Here is a 23,018-nt window from a genome sequence, read left to right on the forward strand (position 1 = left end):
AGAAATAAGGACAGTTTTCTAGGTTTAATAATCCATATGAAAACTTTTCAGCATACAGGCTAATGGTTCTAAAAAGTGATGCAGAGCTTTACCATTTAGGTGATTTGTAGGATTAGTTGGTCTTTTGTTAATCCACAGGCAGCATGGTTTTGAGCAAGCTACCAGGTGCATAGGGAGAAGCATCGGGGCTTAGCCTGCACCTCATATGCTGATGAAAATCGGCTTGTGTGCCACCCTTGGCACCCATGCCGGACGCTGCTGACCCTTGGTATAGTTGTTATTAGGCAACTCGTGCTGAAACAATCAGAGTTAATTCAGATGCCTTTGGCACAAGTCATGTTCGGAAAAACCACATGATGCTGCACCTGATATGAGGATCCAACTCTTCAGCATGGTTCTTACTATTAAGCGGACATGTGATCAAAAGATGCAAAAACACTCTTTCCACTTAAAAAGCTGTCAAATGTTAATTATTTTTATTTTTCATTAGTTTTCTGTAAATAACAAATATATAAAAACAAAATTTAAAAGTATTTTTCCACACCTAGTTTGTTTTGCATTTGTTTTTCATAAAAATGTTTTTTTAAGCCTTAAGGAAGGACAGGACTTTTTAGAACAATATTATCCTTTCTATTTATGCACAAAAGAACAACACTAACCATCCTCTTTTTAGCTGTCATACTGAGGTTTGATTTTGGGTTTGTAATTAATTTTTATACTTAATTATAGGGTTGCTAACTGTCCATCAAAGAGAAGAACATTAGTTGTACATTGAGATGATTTTCTCTTGTTGCTTTTTGGTCTTTGTAAAATAAGACATCTAAAAAACCTCTTTTAAATCAACTTTTGAGAATTATATGCGGCAATATTTCGGCATAGAACCCTCCACCCCAACCCACCCCCACCCCCCCATTCACCCCTAAACCAGCATGTACATGTTCCGTCAATATACTCCAAGCCCAAAAGCGTTCCGTGGCCAAATTAGTTTGGGAAACACTTTTATTATATTTCCTGTTCATTTTGCTTTACTGTTATTTTATATTGGGCTTTGAGTACATGAGTCTCTGGTGAATATTTTTATATGAACTTAAACTACAATGAACAGAGCTCAAATTGCTTGTAAAGCCACTAAAAATATTTTTTATCTCAATATAGCATAGCTTCAGCTATGAGAAGTCATTCAGCTCAAAAGGTACTGGCTCCAAGTTCTTTATTTTCCCCCGGCACATTATCCAGAACAAGACCTTTTTACAGGCGCCCAGGACATGCAAACACAGAGCCGACATCTACACTAGAGAATTTTCTTGACAAAACCAGAGGAACAGCCACACACAAAATCATAGAATCATAGGCCTGGAAGGGACCTCAGAAGGTCATCTAGTCCAGCCTCCTGCTTCAAGAAGGATCAACCCCAACTAAGTCATCCCAGCCAGGACCTTGTCAAGCCAGGACTTAAAAACCTCGAGGGATGGAGAATACACCACCTCTTAAGGCAACGCATTCCAATGCTTCACCACCCTCCTGGTGAAGTAGTTTTTCCTAATATCTAACTTACATCTCACCCTCTTCAACTTCAGACCTTTACTCCTTGTTCTGCCGTCTGACACCACTGAGAACAGTTTCTCACCATCCTCTTTAGAGCCACCCATCAGAAAATTGAAGACTGCTATTAAATCACCCCTCAGCCTTCTCTTCTGTAAACTAAACAAGCCCAAATCCCTCTGCCTCTCCTTATAGGTCATGTGCTCCAGTCCCTTAATCATTTTTGTTGCTCTCCGCTGAGCCTGCTGCAGCACATCCATATCTTTTTTATACTGGGGGGCCCAAAACTGGACACAATATTCCAGATGTGGCCTCACCAGTGCCGAATGGAGGGGAACAACTACTTTCTAGATCTCCTCGAAATGCTCCTCCTAATGCACCCTCGTATGCCATTAGCCTTCTTGGCTACAAGGGCACACTGTTTACTTATATCCAGCCTTTCATCCACCATAACCCCTAGAGCCCTTTCAGCTGTACTACTGCTTAGCCAGTCGGTCCACAGCCTATAACAATGCTTGGGATTCTTCCACCCAGGTGCAGGACTTTACACTTCTCCCTGTTGAACCGCATCAGATTTCTTTTGGCCCAGTCCTCCCGTTTATCCAGGTCACTCTGGATTCTCCCTCTACCCTCCAATGTATCTACCTCTCCCCCTAGCTTTGTGTCATCCGCAAACTTGCTGAGGGTGTAATCCAGTCCCTCATCCAGGTCATTAACACAGATGCTGAACAACACCAGCCCTGGAACCGAGCCTTGCGTCACTCCGCTTGAAACCAACCACCATCCAGATATTGAGCCACTGACCACTGCATGTTGGTCCCGACCATCAAGCCAGCTTTCTATTCATTTTATAGTCCAAGCATCAAATCCATATTTCCTTAACTTATGGAAAAGAATGTTGTGGGAGACTGTATCAAACGCTTTGCTGAAGTCTAGGTGTATCACATCCGCTGACTTCCCCAGGTCCACAGAGCCTGTTACCTCATCATAGAAGCTAATCAGATTGGTCAGACAGGACTTGCCCCTGGTGAATCCATGTTGGCTACTGTGGATCACTTTCCCCTCTTCCAAGTGCTCCAAAATGGATTCCTTGAGTATCCCCTCCATTATTTTCCCAGGGATTGAGATAAGGCTGACGGCTCTATAGTTCCCTGGATAGTCCTTCTTTCCTTTTTTTAAAGATGGGCACTATGTTTGCCTTTTTCCCAGTCATCCAGGATCTCTCCCAATCTAAAAGAGTCTTCAAAGATAATGGCCAAAGGTTCAGCAATGACATCTGCCAATTCCCTCAGTACCCTTGGCTGCATTAAATCCAGGCCCATGGATTTGTGTATATCTAGTTTTTCCATATAGCTCAAAACTTATTCCTTCCCCACAGATGGCTGCCCTCCACCTTCCCATACTGCATTGTCTAGGACCGTCGTGTGGGAGTTGACTTTGTCTGTGAAGACTGAGGCAAAAAAAGCAGTGACTACTTCAGCTTTTCCACCATCATCTGTCACTAGGTTACCTCTCTCATCCAGTAACTGCCCCACGCCTTCTCTGATAACCCGTTTGTTGTTAACATGCCTGTAGAAACCCTTCTTGTTACTCTTCACATCCCTTGCCAACTGCAGTTCCAATTGTGCTTTCACTTCCCTGATTACTCCCCAGCATTCTCCAGCCATATGTTTATACTCCTCCTTCGTCAACTGTCCACATTTCCATTTCTTGTATGCATCCTTTTTGAGTTTAAGCTGACTAAGGGTTTCCCTGTTAAGCCAAGCTGGTTGCCTACCCTGTTTGCATTTTTCACTATGCAGTGAGATGGTTTGTTCCTGTGCCTTCAGTAAGACATCTTTAAAATATTGCCAGTGCTCTTGAACTCTTTTCCCCTTCATCTTCATTTCCCAAGGGATCCTGCTCATCAGTTCTCTCAGGGAGTCTAAGTCTGCTCTTCTGAAGTTAAGGGTCTGTATGTTACTGCTCACCCTTCTTCCTTTTGTCCAGATCCTGAAATCTACGCTCTCATGGGTGCTGCAGCCCAGGTTTCCACCACTTCTAATTCTCCTACTAGTGCTTCCTTATTTGTGAGCAGCAGGTCAAGTTGTGCATGGCCCCTGTTTGGTTCCTTCAGCACTTGTACCAAGAAATTATCCCCAACATTCTCCAAAAACTTCCTGGATTGTTTGTGTGCTGCTGTATTGGTCTTCAGACAAATGTCCGGATGATTAAAGTCTCCCATGAGAACCAGGGCCTGTGATTTGGAAGCTTCACCTACCTGACTGAAAATATCCTCATCTACCTCATTCCCTGATCTGGCAGTCTATAGCAGACACCAACTACAACATCACCTCTGTTACTTCTGCCTCTAAGCTTAACCCAAAGACACTCAACTGAATTTTCTCCCTCCTTATACTGAAGCTCTGAGCAATCATACTTCTCCCTCACATACAGCACAACTCCTCCTCCTTGTCTCCCGTCTGTCCTTCCTAAACAGTTTATAACCTTCCATGACCGTACTCCAGTTATGCGACTCGTCCCACCACGTCTCTGTTATTCCAACCACCTCATACTTCTTTGACTGTGCTAGGGCCTCTAATTCTTTCTGTTTGTTCCCTAGGCTTCTGGCATTTGTGTACCAGCATCTTAGAGAAGTGGCTGATTGGCCTTTCTCCTCTTTACCCAGGAAACCTGTTTGATTGTTCCCTCCTCCTTCCCCACTTACCTCAGGTCTTGTCACCATCCCCCAACGAACCTAGTTTAAAGCCGTGCTCACTAGGTTTGCAAGCCTGCCCACAAAGGTGCTCTTTCCTCTCTTCATTAGATGGATTCCATCTCTTCCCAGCATCTCTTCCCATGCATTTTGTTGACAGCCTTCTTCCTCTCCCCCACGAGGCAGAATGCCTTTCTCAACAAAAAAGCCACACGGATGCTCCAGGGGCCCTCTGTCAACATACAGGACTTGTGGGTGACCAAGCAGCCCTGTCTGTTCTGCTTCCTTTTGGCCGTTCTGTAGAGAGGGGCCAGGCAGACCAGTCACTCTCTGTCAACAGAGCGGATCATGTTTTTGATCTGCTGTTGCGTGTGGCCACACTCTGTCAATGGAAATTTTGTCAGAATATCTCTTCTGACAGTGACTTCTGTTGACAGACCACTGTAGTGTAGACATAACCTTAGATGCATGCTTTACTTCATGCTAATGAGATGTGTCCCATGCATAAGCACTTGGAAGATAAATAACTGATGCGAAAGGCAACTGTGTCGTATTTCCATCTCCCCCAACCCCTACCTTTCACACCATTAGTCACTCAATGGCTATGTCTACACTAGCTCCAAACTTCAAAATGACCATGCAAATGGCCATTCGAAGTTTACTAATGAAGCGCTGAAATGCATAGTCAGCGCTTCATTAGCATGAGGACGGCCACGGCGGTTCGAAATTGACGTGGCTCACTGCCGCGCGGCTCATCCCGACGGGGCTCTTTTTCGAAAGAACCCCGCCTACTTCGAAGTCCCATTATTCCCATCTGCTCATGGGAATAATGGGACTTCGAAGTAGGCGGGGTCCTTTCGAAAAGGAGCCCCGTCGGGACGAGCTGCGCCATGGCGAGCCGCATCAATTTCGAAGCGCCGCGGCCATCCGCATGCTAATGAAGCGCTGAATATGCATTTCAGCGCTTCATTGGTAAACTTCGAATGGCCATTTGCATGGCCATTTCGAAGTCTGGGGCTAGTGTAGACACGGCCAACATGTTTAAGTCTTACTGCTTCTCTGGTATATGACATATGGTACTAGGAGGAAGAAGGTATATTGGGGTATACTTGAAGCTAATACTTGATCCTCCTCCAAACAGCTGCTGTAATGCCTACCAACCCCTGCTAGCTGACATTCATTAGGAAGATAGTGAGTTACAAGTCTACGACTACTGTTTAACATTTCAAAACTGCTTATTTCAATGTTTGCTCGTGAGACCCTGTGCCATAGATCCCAAATCAGTTTGTTCTAGCCATTTGTTGTTTATTCGTATATGCTGAGCTCATAAGTCTTTTTACTTCATTTTTGAAAAACTAGCACAATATGGTCTGAATTCTCAAACAGGACCCCTGGGAACTATCATAACACAAATAGCTATAATAATGATAAAATAGTAATAAGTTATTTCAAAGCAGTGCATTTTATTGGAGTCATTTTGGCTACATCTACACTACAGTGATCTTTCGAAATAAGTTCTTCTGGAAGATCTCTTCCAAAAAATCTTTTTGAAAGAGCACTTCCAAACACAAAAAAGTAGAATGAAAGATCAATCTGCTCTTTCAATAGAGAGCATCCACTCAGCCCCTAGCACTTTTGAAAGAATGGGCCAGGGATCAAAAAAAATGGTGCCATGAGGCTTCTCTTTTGAAAAAAGAGCCCTGGAGCTTCTACACACACTTCTTTTCAATAGAATCTTTCAGAAAAAGCTGCTGTTCCTTATCTGGGAGCCCAAGAGGGCTCCACACGTTCTTTTGAAAACGGGCCAGATTTTCCAAAGGAATTTGATAGCGTAAACGCAGCCTCTAAGAAGAAAGATTAAAAAGTCTCACTCTACATATCTCAGTGATTACAGCACTCAGCAAAGAGGTGGGAGATGCATGTTTAAGTCCTTCCTCTGGGTCAGGCAAAGGGAGGATTTGAACCTGGGTCTCCTCCATGTTGGGTGAGTGCTCTAAGCACTGGACATTAGACATAAAAGGAAGGGAGTACAACCTCCTCCTCCTTCTCCTGTCGAGGCTTATGCATACTCAGGGCATATATACACACCCACTTAAACAAACATAACAGGGAAACCATGAGTTACTGTTGCATTAGCAAATCTGACATATAATTTACCAATCAACTTACATATATTAAAAACAGATTTTTTTTCCCACTGGGCACCACCGAAATCCCATCATAAATATGCTACACTTACAGTGCCATAAAAATGAATTCATGGTCTAGTCCCATAGTGTACAACAAACTAGCCACTTGTGGCTATTTGGATGATTGAGTGTGGTTGGTTGGCTTCAATAATAATGTGGCCAGTTCACTATAACAGTAGACACTATAGGGGCTACTGCTTCAGAATTGGTTGGATGCCATGGATCTCGTGTATCCATTCTAACAACTAGGTCTTCATGAAAGTTCTGGGCTTTCAATTTCTGTTTCTCAGCAGACTAAAAAGTAATGTGCAAATACATAAGCTGGATAGGACTGTTTCTGTTCTGTGTTTATGTAGTGGTGGAGTTTGGCCATGACCAGAAGAGGAGTTAGTTAAAACATTGTCTTAAAGACAGAAATAGAATATATTTGAAAGGACGAAGGCAGCATAGAAAGGAACAATGGAGTGGACTGAAAAAGAAAAAAAGAAAGACATTATTCAGCACATACACAGCTTCCTATACTCCTCCACTCTTTTGCCACAGGAAAACTGTCATGGCTTTTGAGTGTAAGACTGACCCTATCAGGGAATATTTTGAAGAAATTCATTTCTCGGGTACAAAAGGAAAATGTCAAGTTTAAGCAAGTGCAAGAAGATAATGCAGTGCCTAATTGCAAAATGAAACAGTATAGCTACATCTACACGTGAAGCCTACTTCGAAGTAGCCTATTTCGATGTGGCGACATCGAAATAGGCTATTTCGATGAATAACGTCTACATGTCCTCCAGGGCTGGCAACGTCGATGTTCAACATCGATGTTGCGCAGCACCACATTGAAATAGGCGCAGCGAGGGAACGTCTACACGCCAAAGTAGCACACATCGAAATAGGGATGCCAGGCACAGCTGCAGACAGGGTCACAGGGCGGACTAGCGCTTCTGGGGCAACAGCTAGCCGCTCCCTTAAAGGGCCCCTCCCAGACACACACAGCCTGCACAGAACGCGGTCTGAGGAGCCATAGGCACACAGACCTCGGACGATGCAGTCATGGACCCCCAGCAGCAGCAGCAGCAGCAGCCGCCGCCGCCAGAGGTCCACCCAGCCCTCCCTGCAAGAGCAGTACTCGCCCTGATCCATGCCATGCGGGAGGCAGCTGAGCACCTCCTTGCCACACCGGAGGAGGAGCGGCCCCCAGGGGAGCAGGGCTCAACCCCCAACACAGCAGCACCCCGACCCCCCACCGCCTCACACGCCGCCGCCTGTGGAGCTACCCCACCAGCACCGACTGGTGGGAGCAGCTGGTGCTTGAGGAGTGGGACAACGACCGCTGGCTCAGGAACTTCAGGATGAGCCAGCAGACATTTATGGAGCTGTGCCAGTGGCTCACCCCCGCACTCAGGCACCAGGACACTGCCATGCAGCGTGCCCTCCCACTAGAGCAACGGGTCGGCATTGCTGTCTGGAAGCTGGCCACTCCAGACAGCTACTGATCCGTGGGACAGCAGTTTGGCTTCGGCAAGGCCACCGTCGGGGCGGTCCTTATGGAGGTAAAAGGACCCACGGGGGCCCTGGCAGGGCAGGGGAGGGCAGGGCAGGGCCACGCACACCCTGCACACCCCTCATTGGTGCTCTCCCATGTGCTTTCCCTGCAGGTCATGCATGCCATCAACGCCATGCTCCTCCACAGGCTCGTGAGGCTGGGGGACCCAGATGCCACCATCGCGGGCTTTGCCACGCTGGGCTTCCCCAATTGTTCGGGGCTCTGGATGGGAGTCACATCCCCATCCGCGCCCCGCAACACAGTGGAGGACGGTACATCAACAGCAAGGGCTACCACTTAGTGGTCCTCCAGGCCTTGGTGGACAACCGGGGCCGTTTCCAGGACGTTTATGTGGGCTGGCCTGGCAGCACCCACGACGCCCGGGTTTTCCGGAACTCGGGCCTGTGCCGCTGGCTGGAGGCGGGGACCTACATCCCCAAGCGGGAGAGCCCTGTGGGGGACACCACCATGCCCCTCTGCGTCGTCGCAGATGCGTCATACCCCCTCCAGCCCTGGCTCATGCACCCGTACACGGGCCATCTCTCTGCCAGCCAGGAGCGCTTCAACCAGCACCTGAACCACGCGCGCCAGGTGGTGGAGCGCTCATTTGGCCGCCTCAAAGGGCGCTGGAGATGTCTCCTGACCCGCCTGGATGCGGGCCCCAACAACATCCCCCAGATTGTGGGTGCCTGCTGCACCCTACACAATTTGGTGGAGAGCAAGGGGGAGGCCTTTTTTCACAGCTGGGCTGTGGAAGCCAGCAGGGGCGACGTGCAGCCACCCGCTGCCCCCAGTCGCCAGGTGGACCCTGAAGGGACCCGGGTCCGGGAGGCCCTGCGGGCCCACTTCGAGGAGGCCGTGGGGTGAACTCTGCCAGGCCCCCCACTGCACCCCCCTCTTCCTCCACAACACGCCCTGCCCCTACACCCACACCACGGAGCACCCAACAGCACACCCCCCCCACTTCTCCTGGACAAATAAAAGCACGCACTCGTTGGTAAAATGAAACTGGTTTTCTTTTTTCAACTGGTTTTTGAACTAATAATGACAAAACTATGTACAAGACCTACTAACTAAAGCATAACATAAGTGAATAATAAAAAAGTTTCCATATATTTACATGTAACAAAAAACAGAAAACCAGGGATTGCAAGGACGGGGAGAACTATTTACATGGGGAGGGACTGGGCAAACAGGGGGCACAAAAACATAAGTCCAACTACATACAAGGGGGGGGGGGCATGTCCTGGGCCCCACGCCCCTATAGTCTGGCACTGGGGGTGGGCGGCCGGGAGCCCTGCCTCGGCCGCAGCCCTGTCCGGGGCTGGCTGGGGGCCGGGCGGACCGGAAGATACGTTCAGCGAGTCTCAGCTGGCCCCAGGTGTCCCTCGGCGGTCCGGCCCTCGGTGGCGGGTGGCGGGGCAACGGCAGACGGCGCGGCGACGAGCGGAGCAGCAGGTGGCGCAATGGGTGGAGCGGGCAGGGCGGGCACTGCGGCGGCCGGCGCGGCACGGGGGGCCAGGTAGTCCACAAGACAGTTGAATGTCTCCATGTAGGCCCCCCATGCCTCTTGGTGCCAGGCCAGCGCCCGCTCCTGCAGGTGGAGGCGGCGTTGCTCCACCCACAGACGCTGCTCCGCGACCTCCAGCTGCCGACGATGGATGGCCAGCAGCTGGGGGTCTGTCGCCGCCGTGTGGTGTTGCAGGGTCTGCTGTCTTGCCCACCGTGGGACCGGTCGGTCCTCCGCCGAGGGGCTGGCCTGGAGCGATGGCCCCGGAGGGGATTCTGGGACCACTGAAGCCTTGCTGGCGCTCTCCGGTCCTTCCGATGGTGCAGCTGCGGAACACAGGAGGGGGGGAAGAAGAGTGGAGACAGGCGTTAGTGTGGGCCCCGAGCCGTGGCCCTTGTCCCCCTCCACCCGTGCTGCAGGTTCCCCATCCCCGTCCCCGGGAGATGCTGCTGTGATGGGGTTCACGGGTCCCCCTGCACTGCACCCCGTCCCCTGGCGGGAGTGACTCTCACTTCACTCAGCAGGGTCTGACGGGAGAGGTTTCTTAGGCCACAGATGCCCAGTTTCTCCCAGGAGTGACAGTACAGCAGTCAGAGACAGTCCTTCCAACCCGTCCTGGGGAGAAGACCCCAAGGGGTGCCCCTCTGGGGTGTAGCTTTCCCCCTCCTCAGGCTGGCTGCCTTCAAGCTCTCCCTTCCCCTAGCCTCTACCTGCGCCCCCCCCCCGATTCAATGCCAGCTCGGCTCCTCCCCCGTCTTTGTTCAGGGCAGGGGTGTCACCTGCCAGTTGTAGCCCCAGGATCATCCTTTGCCCCTGGGAACTATTCAGCTTGCTGCTCATATCTAGCCTGAGTCTCGCATTTGCACTCCCCCCACTCTATCACATGCTGCTGCGGCTGCTGCTGCTGCGGGGTGTCCCACCCCCGCCTCCCGGGGGACCCTAGAGGTTCCGCTCCCCCCTGCCCCGGGGATGGGGCATGGCACTGTTGTGTTGTGGGGGGGAAGGGGCTGATGCCCTCCTGTGAGGGACATTGCACTGCTGTCCTTGGGGCCATGGCCATCTGGGCATGTGGAGGGCCCTGGCCACATATCTATTATCCCCGCCCCTCAACCCCGGGGGTGTACACAGGGGGGGTACATACCTGTAGGTCCACTCCCATGGTCCGGGGACACCCGGGGGGCGGACGCCCGGCTGGTGCTCCAGGAGGGGAGGACGATGTGCAGCCCCGTCTCAGCGGAGGAGGAGTCCCCCTCCTCCTCCTGCTCCTCCTGCTGCTGCGATGCCCCAGGGGTGGGCTCCAGGGGGGGCCCCCGGTGTGCGGGGCTTACCTCCGGGGCGGACTCCAGCTACGGGGCCTGCTGGGGCTCCTCAGCCGAGGTGTCAAGAGTGGCCGGAGGGGAGGAGGTGTGCCGGGGGCCCAGGATGTCCCTGAGCTCCCTGTAAAAGGGGCAAGTGACGGGGGCGGCCCCAGATCGGCCGGCCACATCCCGGGCCCAGGCGTAACCCTGCCACAGCTCTTTCACTTTACTCCGGACATGGTCCAGAGTGTGGGCAGGGTGACCCCGGGCGGCCAGGCCCTTGGCCAGCCGAGCAAACGCATCCGCATTCCGCCTCTTGCTCCCCATTACTTGGAGCACCTCCTCCTCACTCCAGAGCCCCAGCAGGTCCCGGAGCTCGGCCTCCGTCCAGGAGGGGCCCCGCTGCCGCTTGCTGCCCTGGCTCCCCTTGGGGGGGGGTCCCCTGGGGGCGCTGGGGGGGCTGCCGTGCGGCCATGAGGTTGGTTGGGGGTTGTTGGGGCTGCTCAAGAGCGTGCAGGCTGGCCGCATGTCTGGGCTGCCGCCTGCACGCTCTCTCAGCTTCCTGCACAGAAAGGGAGGGGGAGGGGACCTTTAAGGGGCTGCTCCACGCAGCCACCATTGAGCTGAGGGGCTGGAGAGAGCGTCTCTCAACCCCCCAGCTGATGGCCGCCATGGAGGACTCCGCAATTTCGATGTTGTGGGACGCGCAACGACTACACGGTCCCTACTTTGACGTTGAACGTCGAAGTAGGGCGCTATTCCCATCCCCTCATGGGGTTAGCGGCTTCGACGTCTCACCGCCTAATGTCGATGTTAACATCGAAATAGCACCCAACACGTGTAGCCATGACGGGCGCTATTTCGAAGTTAGTGCCGCTACTTCGAAGTAGCGTGCACGTGTAGACACGGCTTATAAGAAGAAGTGCTAATTGGGATAAAATGATGTGGCTGAAGATGTAGATATGGCTGAGTTCCTCAACTGGTTAGTAACAAATAATTCACTTTGTAATGCATCATTTTTCAAGACTCTCTATGCCTTTTAGTATAAATGTGATTTGACAAGTAAATTCCCAAGCTGTTTGCCGTGTTAGATGCTGACAGAAAAAAACATATAGCTTGGCTAATTCTGATGGCTTGTTTAAATAGTTAACTACATTTAGAATCTATCATTCAACTATACAATATAGAAAGCTGGAGTAAGTGAAATCTAGAGTTGCCAGTTGCCACAGAGTGTCATTTTCTTAGTTTAATTTAAATAATACATTCCCTATATTTTGGGGCTTTGTGGCCACAGATCATAATGGCAATGTCATGATTCTGTTCCGTATTTTATTCAACATCACTCACCTTTTCCAAGGAAACCCCATTCTGTACTTGTTTTTGCAAAAACCAGAAGTGCCAGTGATTTTAATCAGGCTTACTCCAAAATTAAGTGTACTCCACGTGCAGGCAGTCTTAGCTATTTGGGTAACTTGATTTAAATCAATTATTTTTGGTGAATTAAATCCTGATTTAAATCAATATTTAAATTGCCTTGGTGTGAATCAATCCACATGATCCAAACTATCAAATGTATTCAAAGAGCATTCAGATGATTACTGAAATGCTTACTAATTTGAAGGCTTGACATTTTGAATATTTTAAACAATGGTAAGGGAGTTAAATGTGTATAAATGTGAGAAGCTATCAGGTAGAGGTAGAACTTATTATCTAGTCAGTATATTAGTGAGACAGATTAAATGGACTGCATGATTGGCTATTGCAGCTTCCTCAAAAAAAGAATATAAATGCTAAAACTATTTCTCTTTAGAATTACTGCTGTGCAGCAGCAGCACACATGCAACAGAGAATTAAACCAAGTTAAAAGCTTGATCATTTCCCCCACTTAAATCAGTGGCAAAACTGCCATTGTCTTCCATGAGAGCTAAACTTAACCCCAAGACAAACCACGCAACATAAAAAGTGCAAAGAAGACCAGGCAACAATGTGGGTACTCAACAACACAGCTGGAGAGATTGGAGTTTGCCACATCAGAATGAAAAGGGCATTTGAGACAAAGAAGGCACCACAATGGAAGGAAACAAAAATGCAAATGAAAGTTTCAGAAAGAACTCAGCAGAAGTGAGTGATGAGACTGAAGATATTGGCAGGAGCAGACTTGTGCATCAGTGTGAACGTAAAAGCAATCATTTTATAATTTGTCAGAAGGGAGACAAAGCCAAAGGAGGATCTGAGGAGAAAGTGATGTAATAAAATAAGTGGCTAAGCAAAAAAATCTCAGCAAGAACTGTTTAGACAGGCTGCAGAGGTATAAAATGGAAGTCAAAAAAGGAGAACATACAATCATCTGAATTATAGATCAATAAAGCCTCAATAGGGATTTTAACTTTAGAGATGAAGCAATTACAGATTTTGGATTTGGTATAAGAGATAAAGTATCTGGCCATGTCTACATGGGCAGCTTCTGTTGACAAAACTGAACTTTTGCAGGCAAAACTTGCTAAGCATCTACACGGTTAAAGTGCTCTGGTCGAAAGTTTGTTGACAAAATTCAGCCATTTAGCTGGCAACGTTATAGCTCTCCTCGGTCAGCTTTAATGCCTCTGTTGACAGTGTTTTGTCAACAGAGTGCCATGTAGACACTTCTGGTTCCTCAGACAGCCCTGTTTGCAGAGCTTCCGGTCAGCCGTTCTGTCTAGAGAGAGCAGGGCAGTTTGGCTGTTCTCTGTCGAAAGAGCAGTTTGCTCTTCTGTGACACTTCTACGTGCACATGCGATCTGTCAACAGTGGTACCGACGAGGTTTCGCTGTTGACAGTGACCTCTGTCAACAGAGGCTGCCCGTGTAGACATAGTTTCTGGCAAGGGTATTCATATAAAATGGTGGACTAGAGGAAAGTGAGGAAGAGGAGAAAAAGAATGTTAATAAAAAGTAATGAGCCATAAAAGTGAATATGGAAAAGATGATACCCAAGATGACTATCATTTCCCAACTTTTGTACTCTTTACACAGACAAAAATGCCATTTTAAAGACATCTGATAAAATGTATTTGTGCCCTACAATTTTATTCAGTCACAAACAAGCTCTTTGATTGCCAGTCCCATTGCTCTATCAATGCTGCTAAAATGCTTCTAAACAGGGTTCATTACATTGTGTATAGGCACCTACACATCTAATCCAGAGGTTCGCAAAGTGGGGGGCATGCCCACCAGAGGGGGCACGACATTTTGTAAGGGGAGAGCAGCATGATCAGCTTCCCTCCCCACGGCTTTCACTGCCTCCCCAGCCCTCTGCACTGTCCCCCACAGCCTCTGATGCTGCACTGACAAGGGAATGCGCACACACACACACACCACCACTGGGCCAGTCGGAACGTACAGAAGCCCTGAGTCAATCGGTGGGCCCAAGTCAGCAAACTCCTGGCTTGGTAAGGCAGCCTCGTTGGTCCCTGCAGCCCGTGTCCTGCTGTCTCCCAGGAATCCCCCAAAATGCCGGTGTGGAGTAACAGTGCTACCTGTGGGGGTGCATGGCTCCCTTCAGCCTGGTGCCACCACTGCTCATCACACAGTGAAGCTATGAGTCCCCCACATACCCTACTGGGGTCCTCCCCCAAGCACCCTTCCCTCTTCAGGGCATCCCGTGGAGCCCCCCTCCAGCACCCTCTTCCTGAGCATCCCACCCCCTTCCTGAGTACCCCATCCTCCACACGCATCTCTTCCTGTGGTACTCCCACAGGTTGAGAGGGCCCTGGCTAATTGCAGAGCCAAAAAGTGGAGCCTGACAAAAAAAGGTGCTCACCCCAACCTAATCCATCATGATGGCATGAATGTAAGGAGCCAAAGGGTTCCTTAATGAAGACAATTCCCTTATGGAGGGAATTGGCAGACTCATTGCTGAGACTTTGGCCATTCTCTCTGAAGTCTCTTTGGAGATTGGGAGAGATCCTGGATGACTGGAAAAAGGGAAACATGGTGCCCATCTTTAAAAAAGGAAAGAAGGACAATCCAGAGAACTATAGAGCCATCAGCCTTACCTAAGTCCCTGGGAAAATAATGGAGGGGATCCTCAAAGAATCCATTTTGGAGCACTTGGAAGAGGGAAAAGTGATCAAAAGTAGTCAACATGGATTCATCAAGGCCAAGTCCTGTCTGACCAATCTGATTAGCTTCTATGATAAGATAACAGGCTCTGTGGACATGGGGAAGTCAGTGGATGTGATATATCTTGACTTCAGCAAAGCTTTTGATACAGTCTCGCACAGCATACTTGCCCATAAGTTAAGGAAGTATGGATGGGATCCATGGACTATAAAATGGATAGAAAGCTTGCTTTACAGTTGGGCCCAACACATAGTGGTCAATGGCTCAATATCTGGATGGCAGCTGGTTTCAAGTGGAGTGCTGCAAGGCTCGGTTCTAGGGCTGGTGTTGTTCAACATCTTTATTAATGACCTGGATGAGGGACTGGATTGCACCCTCAGCAAGTTTACGGATGACACAAAGCTAGGGGGAGAGGTAGATATGTTGGAGGCTAGAGATAGGATCCAGAGTGACCTGGATAAATTAGAGGATTGGGCCAAAAGAAAGCTGATGCGGTTCAACAAGGAGAAATGTAAAGTCCTACACTTGGAGAGGAAGAATCCCGAGCATTGTTATAGGCTGTGGACTGACTGGCTAACTAGCAGTACAGCAGAAAGGGCCCCAGGGGTTATGGTGGATGAAAGGCTGGATATGAATAAACAGTGTGCCCTTGTAGCCAAGAATGCTAATGGCATACGAGGGTGCATGAGGAGGAGCATTTTGAGGAGATCTAGAAAGCAGTTGTTCCCCTCCATTTGGCACTGGTGAGGCCACATCTGGAATATTGTGTCCAGTTTGGGGCTCCCCAGTATAAAAAAAGATATGGATGTGCTGGAGCAGGCTCAGCGGAGAGCAACAAAAATGATTAAGGGACTGGAGCACATGACCTATAAGGAGAGGCAGAGGGATTTGGGCTTGTTTAGTATACAGAAGAGAAGGCTGAGGGGTGATTTGATAGCAGCCTTCAACTTCCTGAAGGGGAGCTCTAAAGAGGAGGGTAAGAAACTGTTCTCAGTGGTGTCAGATGGCAGAACAAGGAGTAATGGTCTGAAGCTGAAGAGGGTGAGGTGTAGGTTAGATATTAGGAAAGACTACTTCACCAAGAGGGTGGTGAAGCATGGGAATGCGTTGCCTAGAGAGGTGGTGTATTCTCCATTCCTCAAGGTTTTTAAGTCCTGGCTTGACAAGGTCCTGGCTGGGATGACTTAGTGGGGGTTGATCCTTCCTGAAGCAGGGGCTGGACTAGATGACCTTCTGAGGTCCCTTCCAGCCCTATGATTCTATGACATGAGCTTCTTAAGCAAATTTCTGCTCTTTTGACAAGTCACTTATTTAATTCATCTGGTTAGCACAGCTGACTCCTGTGACTAAGATGTCCAATTTGTCTAATGAAATAAGCCCCATCTAAGATAAATGGAGTGCCAATAGGTTTATTGTGATTGATATCACAAGCAATTATGCAGATATTCTGAGGCTCTCATTGTTCATTGATTCTGGGTTTATTCTATTCCTAGAGAAGTTTTTTATTTCTTCAAGTTGGCATTTGTAGTCACCACATCCACTGTGTATCCTCTTCCATCAGTTCAGTGAATTAAGGTAATTTCTTCTCTCACATCTCATTCTCTCTCAATGAGGCAAAACACAACTGGGGACAAGCCAAACTGTAAGAATAGGCAACAGTGTCTTCAGTTAACAAGGTCAGACAATTGATTCTACTACACAAATTTCAGGTGTCTCATCCCATTTTTCAAATTGTATTCAACTGAATCACAGAATCACAGGGCTGGAAGGGACCTCAGGAGGTCATCTAGTCCAGTCCCCTGCTTCAAGCAGGATCAACCCCCACTAAGTCATACCAGCCAGGACCTTGTCAAGCTGGGACTTTAACACCTCGAGGGATGACGAATCCACCACCTCTCTAGGCAATGCATTCCAATGCTTCACCACCCTCCTGGTGAAGTAGTTTTTCCTAATAACTAACCTACACCTCTCCCTCTTTAACTTCAGACCATAACTCCTCATTCTGCCATCTGACACCACTGAGAACAGTTTCTCACCCTCCTCTTTAGAGCTCCTCTTGAGGAAGTTGAAGGCTGCTATTATATCATCCCTTAGTCTTCTCTTCTGTAAACTAAACAAGCCCAAATCCCTCAGCCTATCCTCATCTGAACCAATACTCTTAAGAAAGACAAAACTAATTAAGAAACAGGCAATAGTAAAACATTTAATCAAGATGGCATAAGGAGAAATGCTTCAGATAGAAATAAGGTTTTTCATGAGAACCTTTTCTCGTAAAAAAAGAAAACCTTTACTAAGTAAAAACAAAGTAAAATACTAGCCAACATTCTGGATCCATCTGGACTGACTGCAAAGAGATGGGTAAGGTATATCTCCATAATACCCCAACAGCAACACTGTAGGCTTATGGCTAGTTGTGATAGATTTCAGAAACAAAGCCATACCATGGTTCCTAGTACCTGAAAATATAATTAGAAGTGGCAAGAAGCAGATATCTCCAAAAGCCTATAGTAATTAAATATTTGTACATAATACACTTTTATTTTAATGATCTTCTTCAAAAGTACTCTCAAAAACAATTCTCCTCAGGAAAAAAAATATACAAATTTATTACATACACTGGTGGCTAAAATTTATTAATTTAGTGATAGGATTCTAAATGGAAACGAAAACAGATGATTTTCAAACAATAGGAAAGTTCTTTTCGCTATTCAATATTATGCCTACACTATTATTTCTTCAGAGACTATGATACCACACCAAGTTGCAGAGGCCCAGATGCACCAGTGTCTCTCCATTACTCTAGGGCATGCTACAGAAGCCAACCATTCTCATGAAGCTCACTCAGCCCTTTATAGGAATCCCCCGAACCCTTCCCAGCTGGGTCTGATAACTGAATGTGACTAGGTATCCAGCCCTTAAAGCAGCAAATTACCTTATTACCCAATTATAACTTCCCATTTTATTTAAAGATGGTGTCGGAAGCTAAAAAGATAGTGTAGCCTTTTTCAAAGTGCCATGGAACTATGTTAACAGTTACATATAATGAAATTCATGCTGCACAGGAAAGATAACTACATAGAAATAGCTTGTTGTTCAACTATAAAGTACACTTTTGGGGTAAGTTAAATCAAACAGCAGATATTTGAAAATATTCCAAATTATCACACATATTAGCCACAACATTATTTCACCAGAATGCTTGGTACAAGATGAACTGTTTCCAAATAAGAAAGTATTTATGCTAGTTTTAGGTTTATGGAAATAAATAAAATAAGGAATTTATGTTGTTAGAAAAACAGGAAATGCCATGAAAAAAAAAGATATTAGAGGACACTCCAATTTGTTCAGAAGAAGGATCAGTTGCACTGTTGATGCTTTAGTTATTTTGTTTTAGGAGCTCACAGAAACCTTAAAAGCACAGATGTTCCTTCTTCGTACCCATAGTGATTAAAAATATATCAATATAGACAAAAAGAGAAGTAAGTGCAACAGAGAGAACTAGATTAATATAGCTATATTTTTATATTAAATGAAAATATCTGATAAGGTGCATCCTTTATACTGACATCCTGCATACTGAAACCATATGTAAGTTCTACCAACAAAATATACCTTTTGTTCAAAAATGACACAGTAGCATATGGGACAGTCTTCAGTTACAGGAAACTTACACTTTTACGGGAGATTGTCCACCTGAAAATCTAACTTATCAAAAGAGAATCATCTCAAAATGTTCTACTTGGTGTTTTAAAAACAAAACCAACACTATTGTGCTCCATGCGTCATTCTGAAGTGGTCACACAAAAACGAACCTCTAGCTGGGACAAAGACAAAATGGATCTTTCCCTGCCCTTCAGCAACACACTTAAGGAATAGGTTGGATTGTCTACATTTACCATGAGATCGTCCCATTCAGGGTAAATCTTCTGGAGTTCGATTTTGCACATCTGGTAAAGATGCACAAACTTGATCTCTGTGGGGTCAGCAGTCAACCCCCTGTATGCCTCCTATTATAAGCAATAAGGAAGGTCGATGGGAGAAACACTCCCGTTGACCTCCCTCATTGAGGACAGACCTTACAGTCGACTGCAGATATGTTGATTCTAGCTACACAATTGCCACAGCTAGAAATGTGCATCTCCCAGTCAAGTGTAAGGTTTAGTGTAGCCTGAGCTGTAGACTCAATACCTCTATTCACTTGTGGTAATAATTTAGTGGTATTTTTAGTAAAATAGTGTTGTGTCCTTATCAGTCCTCATTACTGAAGCAGACCTTTATCCTCCTTCATGAGGTGGGAGACTAATATCCCACACCCCTCATTTTTACAGAAAAAAGTAATAGGAAGATTAAACAAGGTGGTTTCTGGCTGAATGGGGAGTAGAATCTCTGGGCTCACTGAAGTAAATGCAAGCTTTGACAGAAACACAGGTGGATGTAAGATTCACTTTATAAACTGAAGATGATAAGATAAATTCCATTTGAGTATTCCAACTGCACTCTAACACATATTCCTCTCTTCCAGCATTTATTCTAACATTTTAAAAGATGTAAGTCATTTCACTTTTAAATAGTCTGATAGAAAAAGCATAACTTCTCTTTCTTCAAAAATGTGAAGTTCTTTCATACACATTGCACTTACCAAAAATCCAGGCGGGGCACTATTCAGTCCTGGGCCACTGAACATTTTAAAAATCTACAATCCCACTTCTCTAATCGTACAGCTTAGCTGGACTTTACACTGCAAACAGTAAAAGCAGAGTCTGGTATTCCTGATTATAGATGAGGTTGGTTGCACCGCAGGGGAGGGCAATAATTTTCGCAGCGGGGCCACTCCACCAATTTTGGAAGTGGTCTGGCTGGCTCTCGGCAACTCTGAAGAGGCAGGACCTCGGGAAGAAGTGGTGGGGATAGGAGTTACAGAGAGAGACAAGAGAGTATGTGACTGTGAAAGAGAAACACTAGAGCTGGGTCTACGCTACAGAGTTCTGTAGACTGAAGAGGCCTTCTGTCGACAAAATTAGGAAGCATCCACACTACAAATCTGTTCTGTCGAGAATCTGTCTACAGAATGCAGCAGTTTTCTTGAAAGAGTTCTGTTTTGACAGTATGGCTGTGTCTACACTAGCCCCAAACTTCAAAATGGCCACGCAAATGGCCATTTTGAAGTTTACTAATGAAGCGCTGAAATGCATATTCAGCGCTTCATTAGCATGCAGGCGGCCACCGCACTTCGAAATTGACGCGCCTCGCCGCCGCGTGGCTCGTCCCCACAGAGCTCCTTTTCGAAAGGACCCTGCCTACTTCGAAGTCCCCTTATTCCCATCAGCTCATGGGAATAAGGGGACTTCGAAGTAGGCGGGGTCCTTTCGAAAAGGAGCCCCGTTGGGACGAGCCGCGCGGCGGCGAGGTGCGTCAATTTCGAAGTGCTGCGGCCACCCACATGCTAATGAAGCGCTGAATATGCATTTCAGCGCTTCATTAGTAAACTTCGAAATGGCCATTTGCGTGGTCATTTTGAAGTTTGGGACTAGTGTAGACGTAGCCTATGAGGCATAGCGCCTCTGTTGACAAATTCTGTTGACAAACATATAGGCTACATCTGCACTAGCACAAATCTTCGAAATGGCCATGCAAATGGCCGTTTCAAAGATTACTAATGAGGTGCTGAAATGAATAAGGGGATAGGAATAAGGGGATTTCAAAGTTCCTGGGGTCCTTTCGAAAAAGAGCCCCATCTGGACGAACCGCAGAGCAGCAAAACACGGCAATTTTGAAAAGCCGCAGCCGTCGGCATGCTAATGAGGTGCTGAATATGCATTTCGGCACCTCATTAGCAATCTTTGAAATGGCCATTTGCATGGACATTTTGAAGAGCATTGAAGTTAGACTGGTTATACAGAAGACAGACACAACTGAGCCAGGGACAGAGGGGAGTAAATGAGGTGGAAGAGGAACAGGAAGAAGGATCTTATAGAACACTCCCATGCAGCACTTGAAAAGGTTTCTTGAGTCTTGCCATTCCCCCTGCTATTTGTAAGCATCTGTGAAATCGTCTGGCAAAGTACATCTCACCTCCTTGTACTGCTTCTCCTACTTAAAAAATGCAGTTGTCTACTACCATCACCAGCAGCACCAGTTCTCCCTTAGTTCCAGTGGTCAATGTCTGTCCAGTGGATATAAATGTTCTGACCCTGCTGATTAACTATATGGATATCAATATGAAGTGACAGGATCAAAGCAAGGTGGGTTTTTTGAGTTTGCTTTTTCAATAAATCTTGGAAGTCTCTCTCTCTCTCTCTCTCTCTCTCTCTCTCTCTCACACACACACACAAGCAAACTACAGTAAAAGGCTGCCTGTGCAACCTTGATTCTGCTCCCTTATGCATATTCATTATCACACAGGTTATAATTTAATTTCAAGATCACATATTATTTCTTTCCACAGTACCCCTGCCTCATTCAGTGCACAGGTTGGAAAGTGCTCATTTGATAAGCAGCTATGCAGTATTTTGTTTCAACCTCATTTAAGTGTGTGGTGCCATACCTTATTTATTGCACACTATCAAAACCCTGTAATATAAACATACTTATTACTTTTCTCCTGGGTTCTCTATGTTGCACATCTCTATAGTAACAGAGTACTTCACAAACATTAATTTTCAAACCATACTTGCAAGGCAAAGGAGGTATGAGAAACTGAGGCTCAGAGAGATTAAGTTAATCAATTCCCACTAATTTTAGGTGCCCAACCGGAGATACGTAGGTTGTGTGTTTTCAGAATACTTAACATCATACATCACTTTATACATTCAAAGTACAGTTCCCTCTGACTTCAGCTGTCATTTGTGAGTACTCGGCAGGTTTGTAAATTAGATCCCAAGGTCTCACTTTGGGCTCCCATATAAGGAACACACAGTGATCATCTGTTGAAATAAGTGTGGTTTATGTGATTTCCCTGCCATCACACAAGGTGCAAAGGTAGTGATAAAATCGAAATCTCTAGGGCTATATCTACACTATAGTGCACTCCAAAAGATTCTTGCAAAAGAACTTGCTAGTGTAGATGTGGCCTTGGGTAGTATTCAGCTGCTTTAATCATGATACTATCAATTCTCTCCCAGAATCCTATGCCTCCTTCATTCAACAACTAACTGCTGCAACAAATGAGGCAGGGGTTCTACAAACAATTGGACACCTTCAACATACAACTCAGTCATCCCTGAGCAGGTACATCCCATACAGTAATGGAGGCAAGCATTTTGTGGAAAACACAGCATGCAGTAACGTCATTAAAGACATAATGCAGAGATACACAAGGAGGATGAATTTAAATTACATAGGCAACTTCAGTTCTAGCATTTCCTAACTTTTTGAATGTTTGACTTTAGAACCTTCATGTTATTCTACCATTCTTTTTGTGTTTCTAATATTAATATAATATGAAAGCTTATTTTGAGTGATTACTACTAAATGTAGCTCATCTACTAAATGAGAGTGAGTGAAAGGCAAGTGCTAAAGAAGATATGTTCTTTCTTCTGGTTTCTCTCTTAATTTGTTCCCTCTTTTGGTAACCTTTTCTTAGGCACTTATTATTTGTTTAGCCTTTGGCTGTATGATAAAGCATGCAAAACACCATAGCTCCATGCCCTTGTATGTATTATTGGTTACCTAACCTCAGAGAATATCTGTATTGCTCATACTCTTCTAAATCTTCAGCAGAACAATCTGTAAAAGAGATGATTTTATTTTGGAGCATGTTATATCTGATGTGGAGCAGATCTGTCACAGTTGAGGTTTATAAATCAAGTTATTCATTCTAAAAGTTCAACACTGTAAATGCAGGAAAGTGAAAATCCCCAGATCATTCAACAAGAAATATTTGAAGTAAATGCTCTCTTCTTAAACTCCAATAACTATTATTATTTTTCAATCGCTGAGAAATGTGTGAGGTGCCTTACAAAGCAACTACAAGGCAGGATCCTAGAGTATACAACCTGAATAAACTGTGACAACACATATGAGCTAATAGACAAAGCAGGCCTACCAACTGGGAGGCAGGAGGGAAGGAGGAAATGGCTCCTAGGCTCAGCATTTCAAAGGAGCCAGGAGCTCCGACTGCTGCCGTGGCCGAAGCTCTGGGCTCC

The 23,018-nt window shown here is 46.5% G+C and overlaps 1 protein-coding gene across 1 annotated transcript in view; it reads right to left on the reverse strand.

Moving 5' to 3' along the window:
- Positions 1-23,018, reverse strand: part of FSIP1 (fibrous sheath interacting protein 1) — a 145,530-nt gene that overhangs the window by 89,037 nt on the left and 33,475 nt on the right. The gene's annotated exons all lie outside the window — the stretch shown is intronic.

The sequence above is a fragment of the Carettochelys insculpta genome, chromosome 6 (assembly GCF_033958435.1).
Source record: "Carettochelys insculpta isolate YL-2023 chromosome 6, ASM3395843v1, whole genome shotgun sequence".
NCBI lineage: Eukaryota > Metazoa > Chordata > Testudines > Carettochelyidae > Carettochelys > Carettochelys insculpta.